The sequence below is a fragment of the Canis lupus genome, chromosome 3, assembly GCF_048164855.1.
Source record: "Canis lupus baileyi chromosome 3, mCanLup2.hap1, whole genome shotgun sequence".
Lineage (NCBI taxonomy): Eukaryota > Metazoa > Chordata > Mammalia > Carnivora > Canidae > Canis > Canis lupus.
The window spans coordinates 58,114,858-58,136,973 of NC_132840.1; the positions used below are offsets into that span (position 1 = coordinate 58,114,858).

The following is a 22,116-nucleotide window of genomic DNA, read 5'->3' on the forward strand; positions in this document are numbered from 1 at the left end:
ACCTCTCCCCAGATGCACACAGACCACCCCTCCCGGGCGCACAAACAGGGCTGGAAAAGAAATGGCAGGCCCAAAGCTTTGATCATGGTCTTACTAGTTTGCACAACTACTGGAGGCGAGCAGTGTTATTCCTATTTTATAGATGGAGAAACCGAGGCACAGTGTGCTGAACTAACTTGCCCATGGTCACCCTGACAGGGGAGGAGCAAGCCAGGGTCACAAGTCTCACAGATTTCCTTACAGCTTTATTGAGTTGTAACGGGCTTGCGCTGAACCTCGCGTCTCAGTGAGCTCTGGTGCATGTGTCCCCACAGAAGTGTCACCACTACCAGGAGCTTCCCTGGGCCCCTCCATGGCCGCCCACAGCCCCGCATCCCCAGGCACCCCCTCTTCTGTTTTCTGTCCCCCTCCATTTATTTGCGTGGTCGAGAATCTTCTCTAAATGGAATCACACATGATGTTCTCGGTTTTGCCTACAGTGTTTGTGCATGGGAATTCCCCGCACCGCACGTGGCCGGTGCATGGGGATATGCAGATTCTCAGCCCGCTCCCATGCACCTGCAGCCATCCCGCCTCACCCAGTAGCAGGGGACACCAGGCGGCTTTCCAGCAGGCGATAGCATTCTTCTGCATTCTGTGCCCACGGGGCAGGTGAGTGTGCAGCCTCCCTGGGGGCGCTGCCTATCCCATGACGACCGGCAGCCACAGCCCCCACCCCAGAAGCCTGCCCAGCCAGTGTGGCCAAGCGGACTCCCGGGCCGCCCAGAGAGAGAGACCCTCCCACCAGGGCCCAGCAGGTGGGGGGAAGCCACAGCATGGGGGAGCAAGCATAGACTGAGCAAGGGACGGGTGAGAAGGGGCACAGGCCTGGCTCGGGCAGGCATGGATGGGGGCACGGAGTGGGTGGAGAGCTGCTCCAGACGCTGGGGCAGAACTGGCAGGGGGAGTGCAGGCCCGCGAGAGGCCCAAGCAGCACCTGTACCATCCACATGCTCCTGGCAGAAGGCAGCCTTCGGGACCCTCAGCCCTGAGGGGAGGCAGAGGGGACTCAGATTAGGCTCCCCTGGCCCCGACTCTGGACACACACTGGAGTCCCTTGGGAGGTTTTTTTTTTTTTTTTTTTAAGATTTCATTTATTTATTCATGAGAGACAGGCAGAGACACAGGCAGAGGGAGAAGCAGGCTCCATGCGGGGAGCCTGATGTGGGACTAAATCCCAGGACCCCAGGATCATGCCCTGGGCAGAAGGCAGGCTCTAAACTGCTGAGCCACCCAGGGATCCCCATGGGAGTTTAATATGATAACAACTCCCCACCCAGAGAGTCTGCTCTGGGGCTTTTGGGGGGGTTGGTAACAGCACATGTGGATTTTTAGAGCTCCCTGGCTGGTTCTGCTGCTGCTGTGGCTCCTGGTCACCCCAGCTTGGGGACAGATTTTTCCTGCACCCCCAGGGGAAGGGGAAGGCAGCGGTGCACGAGGTCCAGCCCCACCCCACCCCTGCAGGTGCCCTGGCAGGGGCTTAGCCTGGGGTCTGCACAGATTATGCACATGCTAACTGCAGGGGGGGGGCGGGGGGGTGTCTGAGGGCCCCTGGGGAATGAAGATGGAGTCAGGGCAGGGACTACCTGCCCAGCGGGCCTGACTTCCTTATCAACATCAGATACTTGGTGCCTTTCCAGTTCCTGAGCACTGGATGTGAAGATAACTTGACACTTGTTTGGCATCCTCATCCCATGCCCCCTGGCCCTGAAGGCACCGTCACATGGGCAGCACACTCACACCCTGACACAAATGGCCACTGAGAGTGGGCACGCAGGAAGCCAGGCCAGCCAAATGCGTCCCTGAGGCCGAGCCCCACTTCTATCCTTTTAACCTTAATTATGTTTTACTTTTGGTTAATTTAATTAGTTTTTAATTACCTTGATGCCAATCATACGAACCAGATTATTTTAATCCCACTGAGCATCTATCACCTCGAAGATGTTGCAGGCAGGTAGACGCAGCTGGTGGTGCCTGTGAACTCCGTATGCAGGAGACATCCCCGATTCTGGCCACCAGGAGTGGCAGGCCTGAGTCTGAGCCAAGTCACTGTGTCCACGAGCAGGCAGGTCTGCAGGTGGGGTAGGGGGTGGGGAGGGGGTAGCGGCTCCGTCACAGGTAAGCCATGTTCTGCTGGAAAAAAATCAGTGATATTTTGAAAACTGCTAAGAATACTAAAATAGGTCACATCCCCCAAAGGCCACAGATGCGGGACTGGCTCCGCCATCAGGTGTGGTCCTCAGGGGTGGCCGGGCCTGGCTTCCAACTCTGAGCCTCAGCCCCGCGGGTGAACTGGGCACAGTGACAGTGTGCACCATGGGCTAAGGGGAGTGTTGCAAGCAGTGGCCTCCGGAGCACAAATGTGTGGCAGGTGAGTAAACCCCCCACCACAAGTACCATGCAGTCGAAGGGCTGCCCCTCCTGTGGTTGACCCTGGGTCCAGGCCTTCTGCCATCGTGTCATCACAAGCTTCTCCTGGTGGCTTCGTCCTGGTGGTGATATCCTCAGAGATGAGCAGTTCTAGCGCCTCACAGAACAAGCTTCCTCTCCCACCACATCACTATTGTATGGTGTTGTCCTCGCTTCATCCAGCTTCTCCAGGGAAGGACTCATTCCTCCCCTCCCCTCACATGAGCCTCTCTGTGGCCCAACCAGGATGAGGGTTCCTTACCTCTCCTCACACACGGACACACGGGCCTGAGCCTCCCCCTCCCTCCTCCCATCTTTCCCCCTGATTTCCACCTTCGTGTATTTAGGCTGTTTTCAATACTTCCACACCTGATCTTGCAAGTTGTTATCACTATAATTCCCAACAAAGACAGTGTTCCAATTTGTGTATATATTTTGAAATTAAAAAACCACACTTTTTTTTTTTTTTTAAGTTTTAGGACGGTGTTACCTTGCTCCTGTGGGATCTCCACAGGAGCTCTTACCTATGTTCTCATTTATTTATTTTTGTTAAGTTGTCTCCTGCCTCTTGCTGGATCTTCTTCTGGAGGAGACACCTGTCCTGCACCCTCTGCTGGGTCTGCTCCCTGTGCCCGCAGTGACTTCCTCCATGTACTTGCAGGTCCACAACCACATCCACCTGGCTGTGGCAAGTGGCACAGGGCTTCTGGCCAGGCTGGAGCAGCTGAGCCCACAGAGCTCTGAGACCTAGGAGGTGCTACTCCACTCCAGGGCAGCTGGGTGCCAGACTCAACACCCACAAGCTCCTCAACCTCCGATGGGAGAGAACAAGGAAGAATGGCTGTAGCAAAACTCAAATTTAAAAAAATAATTTACAAACTGGTCGTTGGCCAGTTGGCCTGCTTCCCCACACCAGCAGAGGCCACCCATGGTGGGCAGGGGTGGGTGTCAGGTTGCATCTTCCCTGATCCTCCCTGCGTCACCATCAGGAGACTCTGCTGCTGTCCAGACAAGGTGAGTAGCACCTGCAGGTGTGGGCTAGGGGGTGGGCTGAGCCTCACCCAGGGAAGATAGGACTAGTGCCTATACCCCAGTGTCCAGGGCCGTGGGGTGCCATCCCAGGAAGAGTGGCCAGGGGCGGGGGGAGTGGCCGAGGGTGGGGTCCGAGGAAGTGGACACACTGTCAGCTGCCAGCTGGCGCTGGTGGGAAGAAGCAAATTCCCAGCTACGAAGGGCATGCAGGCCGGACCTGGGGAGCCATCGGCTGGCAATGCTAACGGGAGGCCTCCTGACTCTCATACAGGAAACGTCGCAACACCTCACAATTGCTCCCAAGAATCTTACCTTCATCATGATGAAATAAACTCTTCCTTTATTTTAGGAAAATCACCATGATGTGCTTTTTAGTTACACAAACACTCATGGTTGTTTTGGAGAAAACCATGAAATCACATCCACCCGAACGCAAACCTCTGTGTCTGGCAGCTGGGACTCTGAGCTCCCCTGCCAGAGTGTGGTGGAGCTGGGACACACGTGTATTAGCCTCTCCTCTGTGTTCCATGGCACCTGTGTTCCAGGGCACAGGCGGATCCAGGCAACATCCACTGTGGAAGGCGGGCCGAGAGAAACACAATAGGGGGCTGGAGGCAGGGCTGGGGGGCCCCCCGGATGAGGGTGGGTAAGAACCGGACCGAATGGAATCTGCTCAGGCCAGGAGGTGGCCCTGGAAGTGCTGGCTTCAAGAGAAAACAAGAGGTCTGCATGGGGCCTGCTGCCAGCTATTGGGGTGCAGTCCCAAGTCCATCTGGTCCACAGCCAAGTTCCAAACCCCACTGTCCTACACTACCCACTGATCCTTCAGTGACCCCAAAGGAAGCACCTGGTCAGCTAGACATTCCTTCTCAAGGGCAAGTGCTAGTCCCGGTCAGGTTGGTGCACAGTGCCTGGGCTGCCATGAGTCCTGGGGCCCCACGTGGGCTCTAAGGAAATGCAGAAAGAGCACGTGGATGGTGAGTGAGGCGCGAGGACCAGAAGGTGACCTGAGGACATCGTGGGTGCACAGATGGCAGGCAGGAAGAGGAATGAACGTTGCCTCCTCCATGCGCCTCAGCCCACCTGTCTCTCGGGACTGGCCACAGGTCAGTGTCCAGCACTGGACCATGAGCTGCCCAAGGGCAGAGAGAACCAGTCATGTATGGGGACAAGTGCCAGGGCCACAAGCAGGACCAACTGGTGGCAGAGGCCCAACCAGGAGGTCTGGTAATTCCAGGCTAAGAAGTCGGACTTTACCCAGGGGTGCCAGGAGCCACCAGGCAGGGTCAGGATCAGGGGTGCAGTGGAAGGTGGTGGTGGGAAGTGATCTCTGCCTGTGCCCATGGCCTGGGTGCACCATCTCATAGGGACCCAGTGGGATAGTACTCACTCCGGGCCATCCCACCAAGTGTCCCTGGACCCTGGAGAGGGGGCCGTGGGGAGAATAAGCCAATATAAATCAGGGCTAACCCATGCTGATCACCAGCTCCCTAAATCAAGAACCTGGCAGATCTTCTGGGTGAGAATCAATCTTCCTGTCCCCATAGTAAATACCATAATCCTTTTTCCAGCGTGGTTTGGAGAATGTAACTGTTGTGCTTGTGATTTATTTGAAAATATGCTGCCAGGCTATGTGAATGAATGGGGGCTTCTGAGCAGGAGGTCAGAGTGCTTTCCCAGGTGTGGGCCTCCCCCTCGAGGCAGCTCTCCTGGCTGCCTCCGACGGAGAGCCTGGACCTGCCACCCAGGTGCAGAGGGCCTGCTCCACAGCCAGCGGAAAAGAGACGAGACAGCCACAGCCTTCTTTCTGCGCAGGCCAACTCTGGATTTCTCCTTTTCTGTCTGATAGTTTGTTTTATCCACAGTTAAGGCAAGACAGCATTCTTGTTAGTGTGCTTCAGACCACACAGGGGTTTCTAGAGAGATTGCCCGCCCCCACCATCACTACCCCTCACAAACCGGGCATCCTCTGACCAGTGCGCCTGTGGACTTGGATTACTTCCACGTCCATTCTAACCCATTCTGTAGAAATACTTCATAACCTTCCCTTGTTTCAGGGCACCTGATGTGGGCTCGCGAGCTTGTGTCTACAATAGGTCTGTTGCTGGTTAGAGTTGTGACTCGTTCTCCCAAACTCTCCTCCGAACACACTTCCCCAACAGGATACAAGTGTCCCTTTTGCTCCACTGTGCTTGTAGTTCTTGCATTTAAGGTTTGCCAGACTGATGGGTGTGGAGCCCTCCTTGCTGACTTCCCTGGACCTGGTTCTCGGGAGCATGGGTCACACCAGCTGGGTGCACTGGTCTGGTTCTGTCAGGCTCTGTGTCCCGTTGTCCAGGAGGGTATCTTCTTCCTTATTACAGAATGTGGGAATTGTAACCTTTCTCCTTCACGACTCGCATAAACAGGCTTTCCCTCTCCAGGATGACAGTTTACATTTCTCCTGCTTTTCCTCTGATGGGTGTGCATCTCTGGTGCTCATCCCATGCCTGGATCCAGCACCTATGCTCTGCAGCTCTGTGTTCTGACTACGCACTCTCCCTGGGTGATGGGGTTCACACAGGACTCCAGGCCCCACCGTCAGGCTCATAAATCCTTTTCAAGCATCTCCAATCTTTCTGGGCCCTGCCCTTGTGTACCCATCTGTCTGCCTGACGTCACAAAACTGCCCCCAACTCGGCAAATCCAAAACTGCCCTCAGGATCTTTCTTCCCAAACCTCACCTTCCTCTCTGTCCTGGCAAATGCCCTGTGCTGCACACCGGCATTCCTGTCCTGCTGAAGGCGTGGATGGGGCTCCAGGAGCTGCTCCCCCAACTCACACTCGGGACTGCTGCTCTGCCCTTCATCCTCACCACCCCTGCCAGCTACACTTTTAGCAGCCTAGTGCATCCCCACACAGCAGCCAGACCTTCTCAAACAGACCCTTCTCCTCAAAACTATCAGGATCACTAAGGGAGCCTTCCTGTGGCCAACAGGACTTGCAAGGTCAGCCCTGCCTATCATCTGCTCCCAGGCTCACTCCCCGTGCACCAGGCAGGTTGCCCAGGATCCGCAGCCTGTTCTGTGCCATGGGACCAGTCAGGAACGCTGGGTCTCCCCACCTGTCTCCCTGCCTCTCACAGCTCCAGGGATACGTGCAGCAGAGTCTGCGGTGGGAGGGGGAAAGGCATGGCAGGAGGAGTTGGAGACATGCGGCTTCCATGGGGCAGCCTTGTGGCCAGAAGAAATCTGAAAGGGAATTCAATTTCTACAAGAAATAAGGGAGGACGCAGAATGGGGATGAGGTGGGGGAGAAACGAATATATCCTCCTGGTGGAGATGCTATTTAAATCCAGGAACTCCAGCTCTGGAAACTGAATGAAGAAGCAGGAAATGACCAGGAAGGAGAGGAAAGGGGTCTTAGATCCAAGTCATGAAGGAGTGAAAGGCTCTGAGGCCTGGGCCAGGAAACGCGTGGAGGTCATGAGGTTGAGGCATGAGCTGGAGAAAGAACGTGGTCAGAGATGAACAGACAGTGGAGGGTCTGCAGCCCTAGAGGCCACCCCAGGGTTCTGAATCAAGTGATGAAGTTCAGCTCAGCCTTAGAGCCATCTCCTTAGAAACCTCTGCACCATGAGAGCCAAGTGGAAGAAGAAGCAAATGCACAGGCTGAAGCAGAAAGGAAAAGAGATGAGGCAGAGGTCCAAGTGGACCACCAGCCTGTGCACTGTTGTGCCAAGATTGCGAATCCGAGAAAACCACCAAGGAGCCGACACCGATGCAAGTACGTGAGGGTTTATTAACAAGCTCAAGCTTGGGTCCAAGTATACCCGATACAGCGGAGCAGGGACTTGGACCCCGAGGTGAGTTACAGCTGGGTCTTATTAGCAAGCTCGAGCTTGGGTCCAAGTATACCTGACATAGCAGAGCAGGGATTTGGACCCCGAGGTGGGTTACAGCTGGGTTTTTAAGGGCTGGTCTAGGGGTAAGGTGGGGTTTTTCACTAAGGGTGGGGGTGTGAGAATCTCCAGTAAAGAGGTCTCACAAGCTCTTGCTTCCTTATTCCAATAAGGGCATGCTTTGTGTTTTTTTCTATAGCCGGGATAAGGTAGAGTTCAGTACCTGGTCACAGTGGCCTGGTCACAGTGGCCTGAGACGGCTGCCGAAGCTACAATGGCTGTACTTGTGCCAATGTTAAACTTGAACGGCCCTAATTTTCTCGGCCTCCACATGCACCTGTGGAAGCATCAGGGCAGAAACAGGGACGTGAGTATAGGCTGCCGGAATACATACCTATGCTCTAGAACTCTAGCGAACTTGGAAGCTCCATCACCCCCAGGCACTGACCCTCTCTGAAAGGCCCACCTGGCTCACACCCAAAGCCCCTGCTGGTCCTTTGCCCAGGACCTGTGACCAGCTGTGTTCTCAGCTGTGGCTGAAAGCAACACATGGGCATAAATCACATCTTCCCTCGTCTCAGCTGAAGACAAAGTTCATGTGGGAACAGAGCTGGGGGTCTGGGAGGAACAGCAAGAATGGACATGGAGGTGCCTTGCAGGAGACTCCGTGCAGGCAAGCAATGGCAGCCCCACCCACAGGGGTGTCAGCAGGAGCCCTGCTCACAGTGAATGGTTAGGACAGATGCTCTCTCCCCTACACCGAGCCCCAGACCCCCGCTCTTGCCAGGAGATCCTGGAGTGGCCAGTGGCATTGGCAGAGGAGCCCCCAGCACAGCAAGGGCTCCGCCAGGAAGCCTCTTTATCTCCAGGGGCCTGGCAGCACCAACAGGAGCCAGTGGAAGCCATGGTTGCTCCAGATGAACCAAGACGACCAAAGTGACGCCATAAGAGCTCTTCATACTAGGCTGTCATTAGAACCACTGCCTCCAGAAGTAACAGGGAGACTCCCTCCCAAATAAAAAAGTTAAATAGAGGCCACTGATATCTCCTAATATAAAAGACACATCTGGCACACAATCAGAAATTACTTGTCATGCTGAGAACCAATGATTTTAAAGCAGGGCTAAAGAGGAAATGTTTAAGCACTAAATACACTAGAAATGAGGACACTCTCCAGCTAGTTATCTAAGTCCCTGCTGCAAGAAACTGGAAAAGAGAGCAAAATAAACCCAGAGCAGAGAAAAGCAAGAAAACCAAAAATCAGAGTAGAAATCAAAGAAAGTAAGAAAATGATATAAAAATAATGAAACAAAAATCTGGTTCTTTCTTGTAATTTTTGTCAATTTTTTCAGAGGTTTGTAAATTTTACTGACTTTTTGTCCAGTATCAGAAATTAAATAGGGAATATTCTCTCCATAGCTTGTGTAGCCATGAAAAGGATAATAAAAGAATATTACAATTCCTAATACAACAAACAAGAAATGGACCGATTTTTAGAAAACTTAAACAAAATCTAACCAAGATTAAAGATATAGTCTAAGCAGCCCCATAATCATGAAAGAAACTGAATTCATAATTAAAAGTTCCCCTGAAAGAAATCCTCAAGGCCCAGATGGTCATTTGGGATAATTCTACCAAATGTTAAAATATATATATAAATATATATATAAAACACATCTAGATGGCTAACAGGCACATGAACAGATATTCAACATCACTTGGCATTGGGGAAAAACAGATCAGAACCACCATGAGGTATCCCCTCATACCTGTCAGGATGGCGAAAATCAACAGCACAGGAAATAGCAGGTGTTGGCAAGGATGTGGAGAAGGGGAAATCCTTGTGCACAGTTGATGGGAATGCAAGCTGGTACAGCTGTTCTGGAGAACAGTATGGAGGCTTCTCAAAAAAAAGAAAAATTGAACTGCCATATAATCCAGCAACCTCACTTCTGGGTATTTACCCAAAGGAGTGGTATCTTCAAGATACCTGCACCCACATGTCCACTGCAGCATTATGCACAACAGCCAAGATGTGGGATCATCCACAAGTGTCCACCAACAGATGAATAGATAAGGAAAATGTGGTGTATACACATAGTGGAATATTACTCAGCCTTCAAAAAGAGGGAAATCCTGACATTTCGGACAACATGTGACCCTGTAGGAAATTATGACAAATGAAACCAGCAGGCACAGAACGATAAATACAGCATGATCTCACCTACATGTGGAATCTAAAAGTTAACTCACAGAAGCAGAGAGCAGAAGCGTGGCCACCAGGGACTAGGGGTAAATAGGCAGATGCTGGGTAAGAGGACAAAGCTTTAGTTATGTGAGATGGCGTTCTGGAAATCTAACCTACAGCATGGTGATGTTAGCGAACAATGATATAATGCACACTTGGAATCCGCCAGGAGAGAACGTTCTCACCACATAAACAACTGTCAGTGATGGACACAATGATGGCCTGACTTGGTGAGCATTTCACAGCACGTACATTCAGCAAAACACCACACTGTTCATAGTCAATACATACATTTTTCATCAATTATTCATCAGTAAAGCTGGAGAAAAAGCTAACTCTGATTTTCCACAATCTCTTTTGGAAAACAGAAAAGGAGGAAGCATTTCCAGCTTATTTCATAAGGGCAGTATTTCCCTGATACCAAAGCCACACAGAACACAAAGAAAGAAAACTACAGACTAATATCGCTCATTAATTAAGATGAAAAAATGCTCAACAAAACATTATCAAGGTGAATTCAATGGAGTATAAGAGATATTCTATGACATGACCAAGAGGAATTTATTCCAGGTATGCAGGGTTAGTTGAATATTCAGAACAATCAATGTGATCCACTGTATCAACAAATTGAAGAAAAATCCGATGATCCTATCAATGAATGCAGAGAAAGCACTTGACAAAATTCAAGTCATTCGTGATTTAAAAAAACAAAACAAAACAAAACAGGCAGTTAGACATAGGAAGGAATTACCTCATTGATAAAAAGCAGCTATAAAAAAAGCAACAGCTCACATTATATTTAATGGTTAAAAATATGACACTTTCTCCCTACGACGAGGAACAAGGCAAGAGCATCCCCATGGCTTGTTTGATGGAGTCCTGGAAGTTCCAGCTACTGCACTAGGCAGGAAAATACATATATATATATAAATGGCAAATGGGCTGAAAATGAAGAATAGACTGTCTCTGTTTGCAGATGACACAATTATCTATGCATAAGATCTCAGGAAATCAACAAAATACTCCTAGAACTAATACATGAGCTCAGCGCATTCTCAGGATATAAGATCAACTCACAAAAATCTATTTCATTTCTATACACTAATGATGAATATGCCAGAACTGAAATTAAAAACACAAAGCCATTTACAACCACCTCGGAGACCATGAAACCCTTAGTTACACGTTTAACAAAACATGCACAGGATCGGCATGCTAAAAATCACAAAATGCCGATGGAAGGCATTGGAAAGGCCCAAATAAGTGGAGAGATGAGCTGTATTCATGGGTTGGAAGATCTAACGTAGTTAAATGAGCCCCAAATTGATCTATGGGTTTAATGAAATTTCTGTCAAAACACCAGTAAGGTTTTTATGGACGTAGACAAGCTTATTCTAAAATTTATATGGAGAGTCACAGACCCCAGTGTAATTAAAGCAATCTTGGCAGAGAGGAACCGAGTGGGAGGATCACTACTGTTCCATACCACTGCCACAGTAATTAAGGCCATGACTATGGTGCCTGCGATGGGGAGAGACACACAGATCAATGGAACAGAACGGAGAACACAGAAACAAGCCCACAAAAGTGCACCACCAATATCTGACAGGGGCATGCGGACAATTCAGTGGAGGAAGGATGTTCACAGGCAGAAACTGAACCTCTCCTGACACTTCATGCCTCATACAAAAATTAACTTGAAATGCACCAGAGAATCAATTAAAATTCAAAACCATAAAGTTTTTAGGAAAAAAAAAAGGGAGAAAACCATATAGCCAAAAGCCAATAGCCCAAATCAATGAGTAATCCCATCAGAAAATAAGCAAAATATGTAACTAGACATTTCACCAAAGACAATGTATACGTGGGAAGTAAGCACATGAAAACATGCTCGGCGTCATCAGTCGCCAGGATGGTGCAAAGTAAAATCACCGCGAGACTCCACTGCATGGTGTCAGCTTGGCAGAAACAGAACACAGGGACGGCACCACATGCTGGTGCGGAGGTAGGGAGTCCAGATCACGCACGAGTTGCAGTGGGAATGTAAAGTGGGGAGCACCTCTAGGAAAAGGCAACATGAAGGTGTTATACTACTCAGCAACTGCGTGCCTGGACTTGCGTCACAGAGAAACCAAAGCTACGTCCAACAGAAAAAACTGTGCAGACTTGTTTGTGGAAGCATGATTCCTTTTTTTTTTTTTAATTTTTATTTATTTATGATAGTCACACAGAGAGAGAGAGAGAGAAAGAGAGAGAGGCAGAGACACAGGCAGAGGGAGAAGCAGACTCCATGCACCGGGAGCCCGACGTGGGATTCGATCCCGGGTCTCCAGGATCGCGCCCTGGGCCAAAGGCAGGCGCTAAACCACTGCACCACCCAGGGGTCCCCAGAAGCATGATTCCTAAGAGTCAAACGCTGGATCAAGCCGGATGTCCTGGACAGATACACGGTTAGGCACAGCCGGCACAGGACACCACTCAGCCATAAGCCGGAGCTGAGCACGGACACATGCACAGCACCTGGAAGGCTCTCCAGGGAGCCGAGGGAGGGAGCCCGGGCCAGGAGGGAACAGACTGTACAGAACCACTTGAATAACATTCTGAAATGACAAAATTTTAGAAATTGAAACAAATGAGTGATTGCTTGGGGTTATGAAAGGGGCAGGGACAGCAGGGAGGTATGTGTGCTTGGAACCATGCAGACACAGCTATGGGGAGAGTCTACACATGTGATACACTGTGTATCATAACTGAAGACCCACATACATATTAGTAACAGTTACATGAGTCACCCCGGGGAGGACTGGAACAGGATGCGTGGGTTGTATCAATGTCACTACCCCCATTGTGATGTTACAAAATGTTATCGCTGCAGGAAAATGGGGAAAGACGCACAGGATCTCTGTTATTTTTTAAAGCTGCAGGTGAGCTAATAATTATCTCAATAAAAATTTCAGTCCAACTGAAAGCTAAACACATACCTGCCATAAAAATCGGGAGGCTCTACCTCTCAGTACATACCCAAGAAAAATGCAAAACCATGTCTTTACAATGACTTGCGAGCACATGTTCACAGCAGCTTCATCTGTAATTGCCCAGAACTGGAAATACACCAAGTGTGCTACCACAGGGGAGTGCATAGGACAGGAGGGAAGCACTAGTGACCCTGCAGCACGGAGAGTGTTCACACCAGACCGAAGAAGCCAGAGGGGGAAAGGAGGAGGATTCCGCTTACAAAACTCTCGGAAACGCTAACTGGTCTGCAGCAGACGAAAGCAGGTCCGTAGGTGGCTCAGGGTGGAGAGGAGGCAGGAGGAAGCTTCCAGGGTGACAGGTGTGTTCACCATCCCAACTGTGCTGATGGCTTCGTGGGCGTGTGTACGTCAGGCCGACCAAACTGTACACTGCCAAAGTGTGGGGTGTACTGTGCCTCAATACAGCTGGGCATGAAAGGACCATGTGAGTGAGAGGTGGGGACCAGATGTGCACGTGTTTATATGGGCAGACGAGGAATAAGATGTAACGTGAGCAGAGCACGGAAGGAGGGGTCCAACCAAGGAGGAGCAGGTGGGGAGTCTCTATGCCAAGGCAAGACCCCACGTCCACTCTTGGCCCAGGTCCCAAGTTCTAACACAGTCGCTCTCCTGGGTTTCTGGGGTTCCTAAACACCTGACCCATGCTGGTCTGGAGCCCAGGACCTTCAATTCCCCTTCCCTGGGCCCCAGGTTCCTGGGACTTCCTGAGAAATACGGCAGTAGTCACCCCACCTCCCCTAGTACAGGACACAGCTCCAAGGAGTGGTGGTCCCTGAACGGGGCCATGATCCTCCCCAGGAAGGGCCGGCCCACCCCACACCACCTGTGCTAGGGCAGGGACCCCAGCCAGTGCAACTGCTGAGGATGCAGGGCTGTGATGCAGGAAGGCTCCACAACTAGAGAAACAGGAGGGGGAGTATCTGATGGGGAAGCCACATAGGTGATGCCTGGGGGCGGAAACTGCTGGGAAGGCCTAACTGCAGAGCTCAGGGGGCTTTCCAGATGGGGTGACCAGGGCAGAAGGGGCACAGCCTTCCCCAGAGCTGTGCCACCCAGAGGCACCTGCCAGGCCAGAGGCAGGGTGGTGCCTGCCCAGAGGGGACAGCTGCCCAGTCATCTGGAAGATTCTCCTGCCTCCCCACCAGGTGCTGCAGACCCTCAGGAGGCCCAGGAACATGCGTACTTGTGGTCTGAGTCCCCATGTCCCCATCCCCGCCCCCATCCTGCAAGGGGGAAATGCAGCTGTTTGGCGTCACAGGGCAGGCCAGTTTCCACTCAGGCCAGTTTCCACTCAGGCCCCCAAGAGAGAACTCCCCCAGCAAGGAGGCTCCCACCCACACCCAGGCTAAGGAGGTCCACCGCCAGGAGACCGGCTCCCACGGCGTGGCCAGCAAAGTGCCACCATGCCCTGCTCTGTGCAGTCTCTCCCTGAGTTCCTGGAATCTTCAGGAACCCTACAAAATTCACATCATCAGTGGTGTTATATTTTCTGTGGAAAGCAGGGAGGGGGTCAGTCTCAGCATTAAGATCAGCTGGGAGCAGAGACTGTCCTGTGGGAATAAAGGGCACAGACAAGTATGCATGGAAGCATCCTGTACACTGTAAAGTGCTGTCCACCTGGTGGTTATTCCTTTATCCATATGATTCATACCAAGAGGCTCTCAGGCCCTAGACACAGTCTTGGAGAGGGAGGGGCGGGGACCACAAGCTCTGGGTTAATGGTTGAGGCCTATGGGCAGGCCCCACAGAAGCCAGGACAGAGGAGACAAGCAATGTGGCATGAAAAGGAGAAGGGGACACCGGTTCATGCACGCACACACTCAGGCGGCTCTTGGAATGGTAGGGGCATGGAGGTCTCAGAGCCCAGCCTGGAGCCCCTGGCACCTGCAGGCCTGGGGCTGGCGGCCTGGTGCTCTTCTCAGGTAGGGCCCCGCTCTCAGGGCTGGCCTAACCCACAGGACAGCCGTGGGTGGTCGGCTCCTGGCTCCCAGGGGGCTCCTTGCTGGTTCTAGGGTTGACCACTCTGGCCCTGTGGCTGAGCTGGCCACACTGGGAACTGCAGCAATGACTCGGGGGATAGTGAGATCCTACAGAGGTGGTGGGATCTGCAGGCCTCGCAGCTGCTGGGAGCACAGGGGACTCTGGGGCTCCCAGGAAGCTGCTGGCCTGGCTGTGCACATCCGGGGTGGGGTGTAGACACACACTTGTGTTAGAGAAAGAAGGCAGGGCCCATCCTTGAGGAACTGGTGCCCGGGGGGCCTGGGGAAGGGCCTGTGGGTGGGAAGACCCCACCAGCCTTGGGGGATATCCACCAGTGCTTAAAAGGGAAACAACAGTAACACCCTAACAAAGCTACTCTCATTTGTATCCACTTCCTTCTGCCCTTGTCCATAGAGATGCATTTTTTTTCCTCATTGCAAGTGTAGTATGTGTGTAATTTTGCATGGGGGGGGGGTCTGTCCATTTAACAACACTTAATAAACATTTTTTATGTTTCCACATAGGTTTTATAATCAAACTTTTTAAAAGATTTACTTACTTGAGACAGAGAGCGCATGTACACACGAGGGGGGGTGCAGAGGGAGAGGAAGCAGCAGACTCCCTGCTGAGCAGGGAGCCCAACACAGGGCTTGATCCCAGAACCCTGAGATCACGACCTGAGTGGAAACCAAGAGTCAGAAGCTCAACCGATTGAGCCACTCAAGCACCCCTATAATCAAGTTTAATAGCTGCACAAGATAACACACAGAGATGCCCCTAATACTAAACAATCCCCCATTACTGGGTGTATCAGTTACCGCCAAGTTGTCAGTATGACGAATGCCACACTGCACATCTCCGGGGGGATAATTTTTTCCTTGCAGAGGTACACTGATTAGGCCAGAGGACGGGTATTTCTGCCCAAACTGCATAGCAATTGCTTACAGAGTGGTGACATTGACCCCTGAGAGGAACTGAGTTCACCAGAGCCCCACATCCCATGCCCTGACCCCAACCTTGCCGTGGTGGCCTGTGACATGCGCAAGTCCTGGGGGGTGCTTTCTGCCGGTTTAGCAGGGAGCACGCAGCACCCCGAGACCACCCTGATCAGCAGCAGGGTTACTGGCTCTCCCAGTGCTGTGTACCCTGGAGTTCCCCTGAGGGAGCAGCCCCTGTGAGCAGGGTGCCTACCTGCTACGGGATGATCATTTTCTCCCTCGTGAACTATAATGCATGCCTGTTTGGCCTGGTTATTAACACCACCCCACACACACACACCCCAGCTAGTGCCACCACCTTCCTCTCCACAGCGTTTCAAGTCCCTGCTTTCTCTGCATACAGGAATGTTTGCTTTGTTCTTGCTGTCAACTGTCCCTGTTTCCCTCTGTGGTTTCTTGTATTGCTTCAAAGCAGAGAGAGGTCTTTCTTCATAAGAATGATAAATATTTCATTATGTGCTAACTTTTCTATTTTTTAAAAAAGAGGTTTGTCTCTTTGAGGCATCAGCTGTCTGTTTTGGCATGGGGGCTGTCTAAATTAAAATTCCTCCATGCTATCCAGTTTCTCCACATCATTCATTTTTAATTTATTTTTTAATTATTATTTTATAAAGTGTTCTAATGTCGAAAAGGTGAGGCCTTCTAACTTACTCTTTTTATTTTTCAAATATTCTTTGAAATCCTCATCTGTTTGCTTCTCCAGAATCCACAGAGTTCAGAAAAATATGCTTGGGATTGATTCGAGGGAGGCTGTGTTTGCAAATGAAGCTACTGACACACTTTCCCCATAGGACATGCACTCATTGTGGGATATATTGTTTCTCACCTTGTCCCCACCCTGCAGGATCTGCAATTTTCTTTACAGAGGTCAGGCGTATATTATGTTTATTCCTAAGTAAGTCGATCACCTGTTTCTGCTACAAATGGACTTTTTCATTATACTTGCCAGCTATTGCTCGTGCTCAGGAAGATCAACATGTATAGTACACTTTGCATTCATCTTCCCTCTTAAACTCTCAATTTTTGCTTATTCTTCTGTTTCCACTAACCACACCAAGATTCGTGTATTGTCTTTCCCCCCCAGTTTATCTATCTTCTCTGACTGAATTAACTAGAATGTCCAAACAAGATCAAGCTGAACTACCTTAAATCTTTTTAGGAGCCCGACAGGATGTTCATTCATTATCATTCATTAATCATCAGTGCAGCGATAACAGGAATTTATTTTTGGTCCTAATTCTGAAGCTATATTACCAGTGCTGATTTTCTACTTTTGCTTTATCCTAGTGAAGAGTCCTTTCATTCTTAAGTTTTACTTCATGGTTAAATGTTACCACCTTATTTTTCAGGTAGCTATGGGGATGATTTTACAACTACTTTGTTCTTGGTGTTGACTGAATCATGCAAATTTCTCACCAGGTACAGAGCTTGGGCCCCAACCCAGGTCTCCCACTTCCCACTCCTATGTTGTTGGATCGAGTCCTCCCTTTCGTAAGGTGAGTTTTGGTTCACAAAAGCTGAAGGCTCATGGTTGTGTGAAGACCAGTGCAGGGGAGCAAACTCTGCCTCCCCAGAGGATATCTCTCTGGAATATTATTTTAAGCCAGTGATTTGTAAGAAAATGCAGACCCAAGAGGAGTTCTGAAAGAGGAATTGTCCTTCTGTAAGACACATTTCCATGCATAAGGGAATCTCCATTTGTTAGGGTGTCCCTCTCACTGTGCTGGGAAGAGGGGGTGACTATAAACCCTAAGACCCCTTATCGGTGGAGGAGGCACAGACTTAAATCTGCATGATGGCCTCAACCTTGTTAACTATGCTTTCCTGGCAACCTCCCATAGCTGACTCCTCACTCCCTACTCTTTCATTTTTAGCTGAAGATGGTATTTAAGGTGACAGCTTCAGCCATTTCAAGGAGTTACCCCATCTTTCTGGGTCTCTCCCATGTATTCAGGAGGTATGTGTGTATGTAAACTTTTGTCTGACTTTCTCCGGTCTATCTCATGTCAACCTGATGCTCAGGGCAGCTGGAAGAACTCTGAAGGGCACTGAAAATTTCCTCCACAATGCCAGCAAACACAGGCAGATGAAAGGTGTTTCCAGATAGAATTCCTTCTGCCTCTAAGCACTTCAGGACACCTGGTTCCAATGGCAGTGGTGAAACAGGGAGTACCAGGCATCTCTGAGAGTGACCTTTAAATTAAAAAAAAAAAAAAAGAAAAAGAAAAAAAAAACACACTTGCAAAGACCAGAGAATTAACTGCAAATGATCTCTCTTTGAAAGGAGAACTAGGCACTTAGGACTAAAATTTGACCGAGGCCCAAGTACAAGTGGCAAAGGAAAATGTCACTCTCTGCACCCAGATAACCCCTCATCTTAGCAATATCCCAGCTCCTATATTGGAGACTCCCTATTGGCTTCCTATTGGCTCCCCCACCAACAGCCACCAACCCTCCTCAGGAATCTGCAGCACCCACCCCCATCCTCTCCAGCTGCTTTCTTTTTGCTGCACTGGGGGAGACTTTTGTTCTGCTCCAATTAGCCAGAACATTCAGTGCTCCCTGGGACCCAAGCAGAGCACAGGATGGATCCCAGGAAGTGCCATTCCTGCAGCTATGAGGGCAGCCTGGGGTGAGCTGAGTCACCTCCCTGTCCTACCATCCCTAGGATGCAGGTTTCCAAAACGTCCCTGCAGATACCTTGCTTGAAATCATGTCTGACCTATGGGGCAGGCTGACAGGCTACTGCTAACGCCCCCATTTTACAGATGGATGAATGGACACGTTGCCTACAACACATGCAGCTAAGAAACGGCAGGGCAGGGATCCCAGGGTGGCGCAGCGGTTTGGCGCCTGCCTTTGGCCCAGGGCGCGATCCTGGAGTCCCGGGATCGAATCCCACATCGGGCTCCCGGTGCATGGAGCCTGCTTCTCCCTCTGCCTGTGTCTCTGCCTCTCCCCCCGCCCCCCCCCCCTCTGTGTGTGACTATCATAAATAAATAAAATTAAAAAAAAAAAAAAGAAACGGCAGGGCAAAAATTCCATAGTGAACTCCAGTATGTTTCTAGACCCCAAGTTCTTTTCACCACATCACGCTGTCTTCCTGCAAGAAATCTCCTCTCCTTTCAAGCTTGAACTAGAGAATTCAAACACCTACAACCGCAGGAAGTAAGTGTGCATTTGCTTTAAGTAATTTGAAGCTTCTGGGTGAGTAAACGATGTGGGGCTGTCAGGCTGGGTAGGGGGCTGGGAATCCCTCACTGCCCCCACCCTCTTTGTTTTAATTCTCACAAAGCAAATCAATACCATCCTCTCCATGACCCAAATGCTGAGCAGAGCGATGGGTGGGTGGGCACAGAAGGTAAGGGACATGCCATTGTAGAGGCATGGTGCAAAGTCTGGTGGCACTGCCCATGGGTGCTCAGGAGCAGCCAAGAGGGCCTGGGACTCTGACTGCCTGGAGGCCCCAGGGGTTCAAAGAGACCGCCCTTGAGGGGAGGGGCTGAGTCTGCCCTGCGAGGTGAGGGAGCTGCCAGTGGGAGAGAAGGCCAGCTGACCCCACTCTGAGTAGGGGGAGGCTGCAGGGGATAGGATTAAGAGGGAGGAACAGAGGGAGCCCTGGAGAATGAAGGGAAAGAGCAGGAACATCAGCCCAGAAGGTGGGGCTGTGGACAAAGCTGAGAGGCTAGTTCACAAAACACCTGGTGCAGAGATGCTCCTCCCTGAGGGGAAGTGGGCACGCTGCCAGAGTCTGAGAAGTGAGTAGCCCAGGGTCCCACAGCCAGCAAGTGCAGAAGCGGGGGGAACCCGGTACTTCCATCCCCCTTGCCAGTGCTCCTCCGATGGGCCCCCAGTGGCTGGAGTAGCTATACCTGCAGCTTCCCCACCCCCAGCAGATGGGGCTCCAAGCTGCCCACCCAGGGAGTCCCACAGGCAACCCCATCCCAGGATGAGTGCTGACCAGAGCAGTGAGAGGTCCCAACACCCTGAAAGCAGAAGAAATGCAACCTGTGGAAAGGAGCCAGCTAGTGCACCTGCCCACCAAGGTCTCACGCCCTAGAAAATCTCTGCCAATACCATAAACACGCCCCATGATTCCTGTTCTCAAACATCCTGTCATTCCCTGACCCTACCTCCCTCCAACCACCCTGCTATCTCTGGCCCTGGGCCCCCCAACAAAGTTTATGAGCACTCTCTGCACTCAGTGTCCTCACTTCCCATCCAGTTAATGCACCCTGGCCAGGCTCCCATCCCACCACCACTGGAGCCAGCTCCGTCCTTGACTCAGTGTCCTCTACCCTCTGCTTTGTCTGGATCACCACTGGGATTCAGAATGAATTGCCCCAAGATAGGCTACTTTGGCATGTAGATAATTTTGAGTTGAAAGCAATCAAAGCTCATAAAACTCAGAATGAAACTTTGACCTTCCTCAAACTGCCTAAAATTTTAGAAAAATTCAGGAAGAGCTCTATTCTGATAGCTACATCATGCCGTGAATGAGGAATGAGGGGTGAGAAGAGCCCAGAAGGCCTGTTTGATCAGAGTCCCCTGCATCTCATCATTTCTGGACGGCCCAGGAAACACCTGTTAGCAAACATTTGATCTGTGCCTCTTCCTGTAAACTGTATTCCTTCCCTCTGAAATCCCAGAGCCCTGCCCCTTCTGTTCTGTCCCAACAACAATGTACCTCATTTCCCTGTGTTTGGAATCTCACATTTATGTGACAGAGTGGGGCAGGATCTCCTGTTTCCTCACCCTGCCCTGCCCTGCCCAGGCTCCCTGAAGACTCCATCCGCTCTGTGCAGATTTGCAAATGAGGACACAGAGCGGGAGACTCCACGGAAGAGCCTCCTCCTCCGAGGGAGCCCCCATCCCTTGTCCGACCCACCCCCCATACCTACTTAATTCTGCATTTAGCCATTCTAATTAATGAGCAAACATTCTTTGCAAAACAATGTTTAAACACCTTAGGATTAATTTAATCAGATATTTAATTGCCTTGTAATTAATCATCTAGGCTTAATGAATTGAACCCAGATCTCTGGGAGTTGGATTTATCTCAATGACTTCTGAAAATAAATATGTGTTAGAGCCTCAGGCTTCCTGCTCCCACTCGGAGCCTGGGAATAAAGGGCCCCTGGGGCCCCTGGGGCCCTGCTACCCCTGCCCCCAGAAGGTGGCCTGGGCTCAGCTATCTGAGGCTGGGGAGGCACAGCCTTTGCTGAGAGAGGCTGCTAGGCTAAGGGTCAGCGCTGGGAGCATGTCACTCTAGGGCCAGGGAGGCTGAATAAGCTGGGCAGCCACAGGAAGGTTCCACTGCCCTGTGTGCCTTTGTGCAAACTGCCTCCCCTTTGCAAACTGCCACAGCTTCCTCTGTGACATGGGGAGGGCTCCGACCAGCTGGTCTCCCTGGGCTCTGGACAGGCCCAGAGGGTCTCACAGAGGGGTAGCAGGGCTTGTAGACTGTGGTGTCTAATGCACTAGTGAGGAAGTCCTGCACCCCTTGGCACTTAGACCCTCTCTCCACGGTCTCCAAAGTCCCTAGTGCAGAGGGCTCAGCAGGCAGCTTGAGAGATGACCCAGCCTAACAGGTTTGGTCCACTGCCTGCAGCAATGCAGGAAGGCAGTGGCCTACCATCTGAGAGTGTCTGAGGAGCTGAGGGTTGAACCCTGCCTATGCTGGGATCTGGAGAACCCCTAGCGGAACTGGCAGACCGGATGATTCTAAAGCCCCTCCTGGCATACTGGGTGGAAGGCCAGGGCACCATGGGGCTCCCCAAGCACGAGGACAGATAAAGTCCCCACAGATGGGAGCACTTTCAATGGGCCAGGCCCTGGTCTAAGGCTAACTCATGGTTATGCCTTGAGTCCTATACTGGGCCATACAGGATCATCATCTTCCCCCTTCCCATCCCCAATCCTATAAATGAGGAAACCAAGAATCAGAGCAAGCAAGAGATAGGGGTCAGGAGTAGGCCGCACAGGTGAGAGATGGGAGGTGAGCCGCTGCTGGGGACATGCGCAGGTGGCCCACAGACAGGACTCCTGCCCTTACCCCAGCGTCTCCCAGGACACCCCTGGGGCCCCAGAGGAAGGGTTGGGGCTGCCCAGCTCACTCTGGGAGCTGGGTGAACTTCCATCTATCTGTGGGCCAATGGGGACATCAGGTCAGAGCCCTAAACTCCCAGGGCTGCCTTCCTCTGACCAGAGGGCACTAGGCTCTCTGCAGCAGCCGGTGTGTGGAGGTAATTAGCCCCAGATGGGCATAACCCTTGACCCGACCCCAGAGCCTCCAGCAATGCATCAGCAGAGGACTGATTAACTCCAGCCTGACGTGGGGGCTGCCAGGCCAAGTGCTTACCCTGGAGTTATTTATGCCACCCCATTAGCTCAGGAAAGGCAGGATTCATAGAGCATCATGGCCTAAGAACCCAGTGCAATTAATATTTTTGTGAGTGAAATACACACCAAACCCAAGCCTCCGCCAGTGGGTGG

The 22,116-nt window shown here is 51.2% G+C and overlaps 2 long non-coding RNA genes across 3 annotated transcripts in view; one reads left to right on the forward strand and one right to left on the reverse strand.

The window, feature by feature from the left end:
• The first annotated feature begins 531 nt into the window (after positions 1-531).
• Positions 532-3,834, forward strand: LOC140630809 (uncharacterized). Its single transcript, XR_012028493.1, has 3 exons — positions 532-651; positions 3,110-3,462; positions 3,752-3,834. It is a non-coding gene; the product is annotated as an uncharacterized lncRNA (long non-coding RNA).
• Positions 1,097-22,116, reverse strand: part of LOC140630807 (uncharacterized) — a 68,944-nt gene continuing 47,924 nt past the window's right edge. For both annotated transcript variants that reach the window (XR_012028487.1, XR_012028483.1), the window contains exons 6-7: positions 5,648-5,833; positions 1,097-5,322 (exon numbers count right to left, since the gene is read on the reverse strand). This is a non-coding gene — a long non-coding RNA (uncharacterized lncRNA). The remainder of the gene's footprint in view (positions 5,323-5,647; positions 5,834-22,116) is intronic.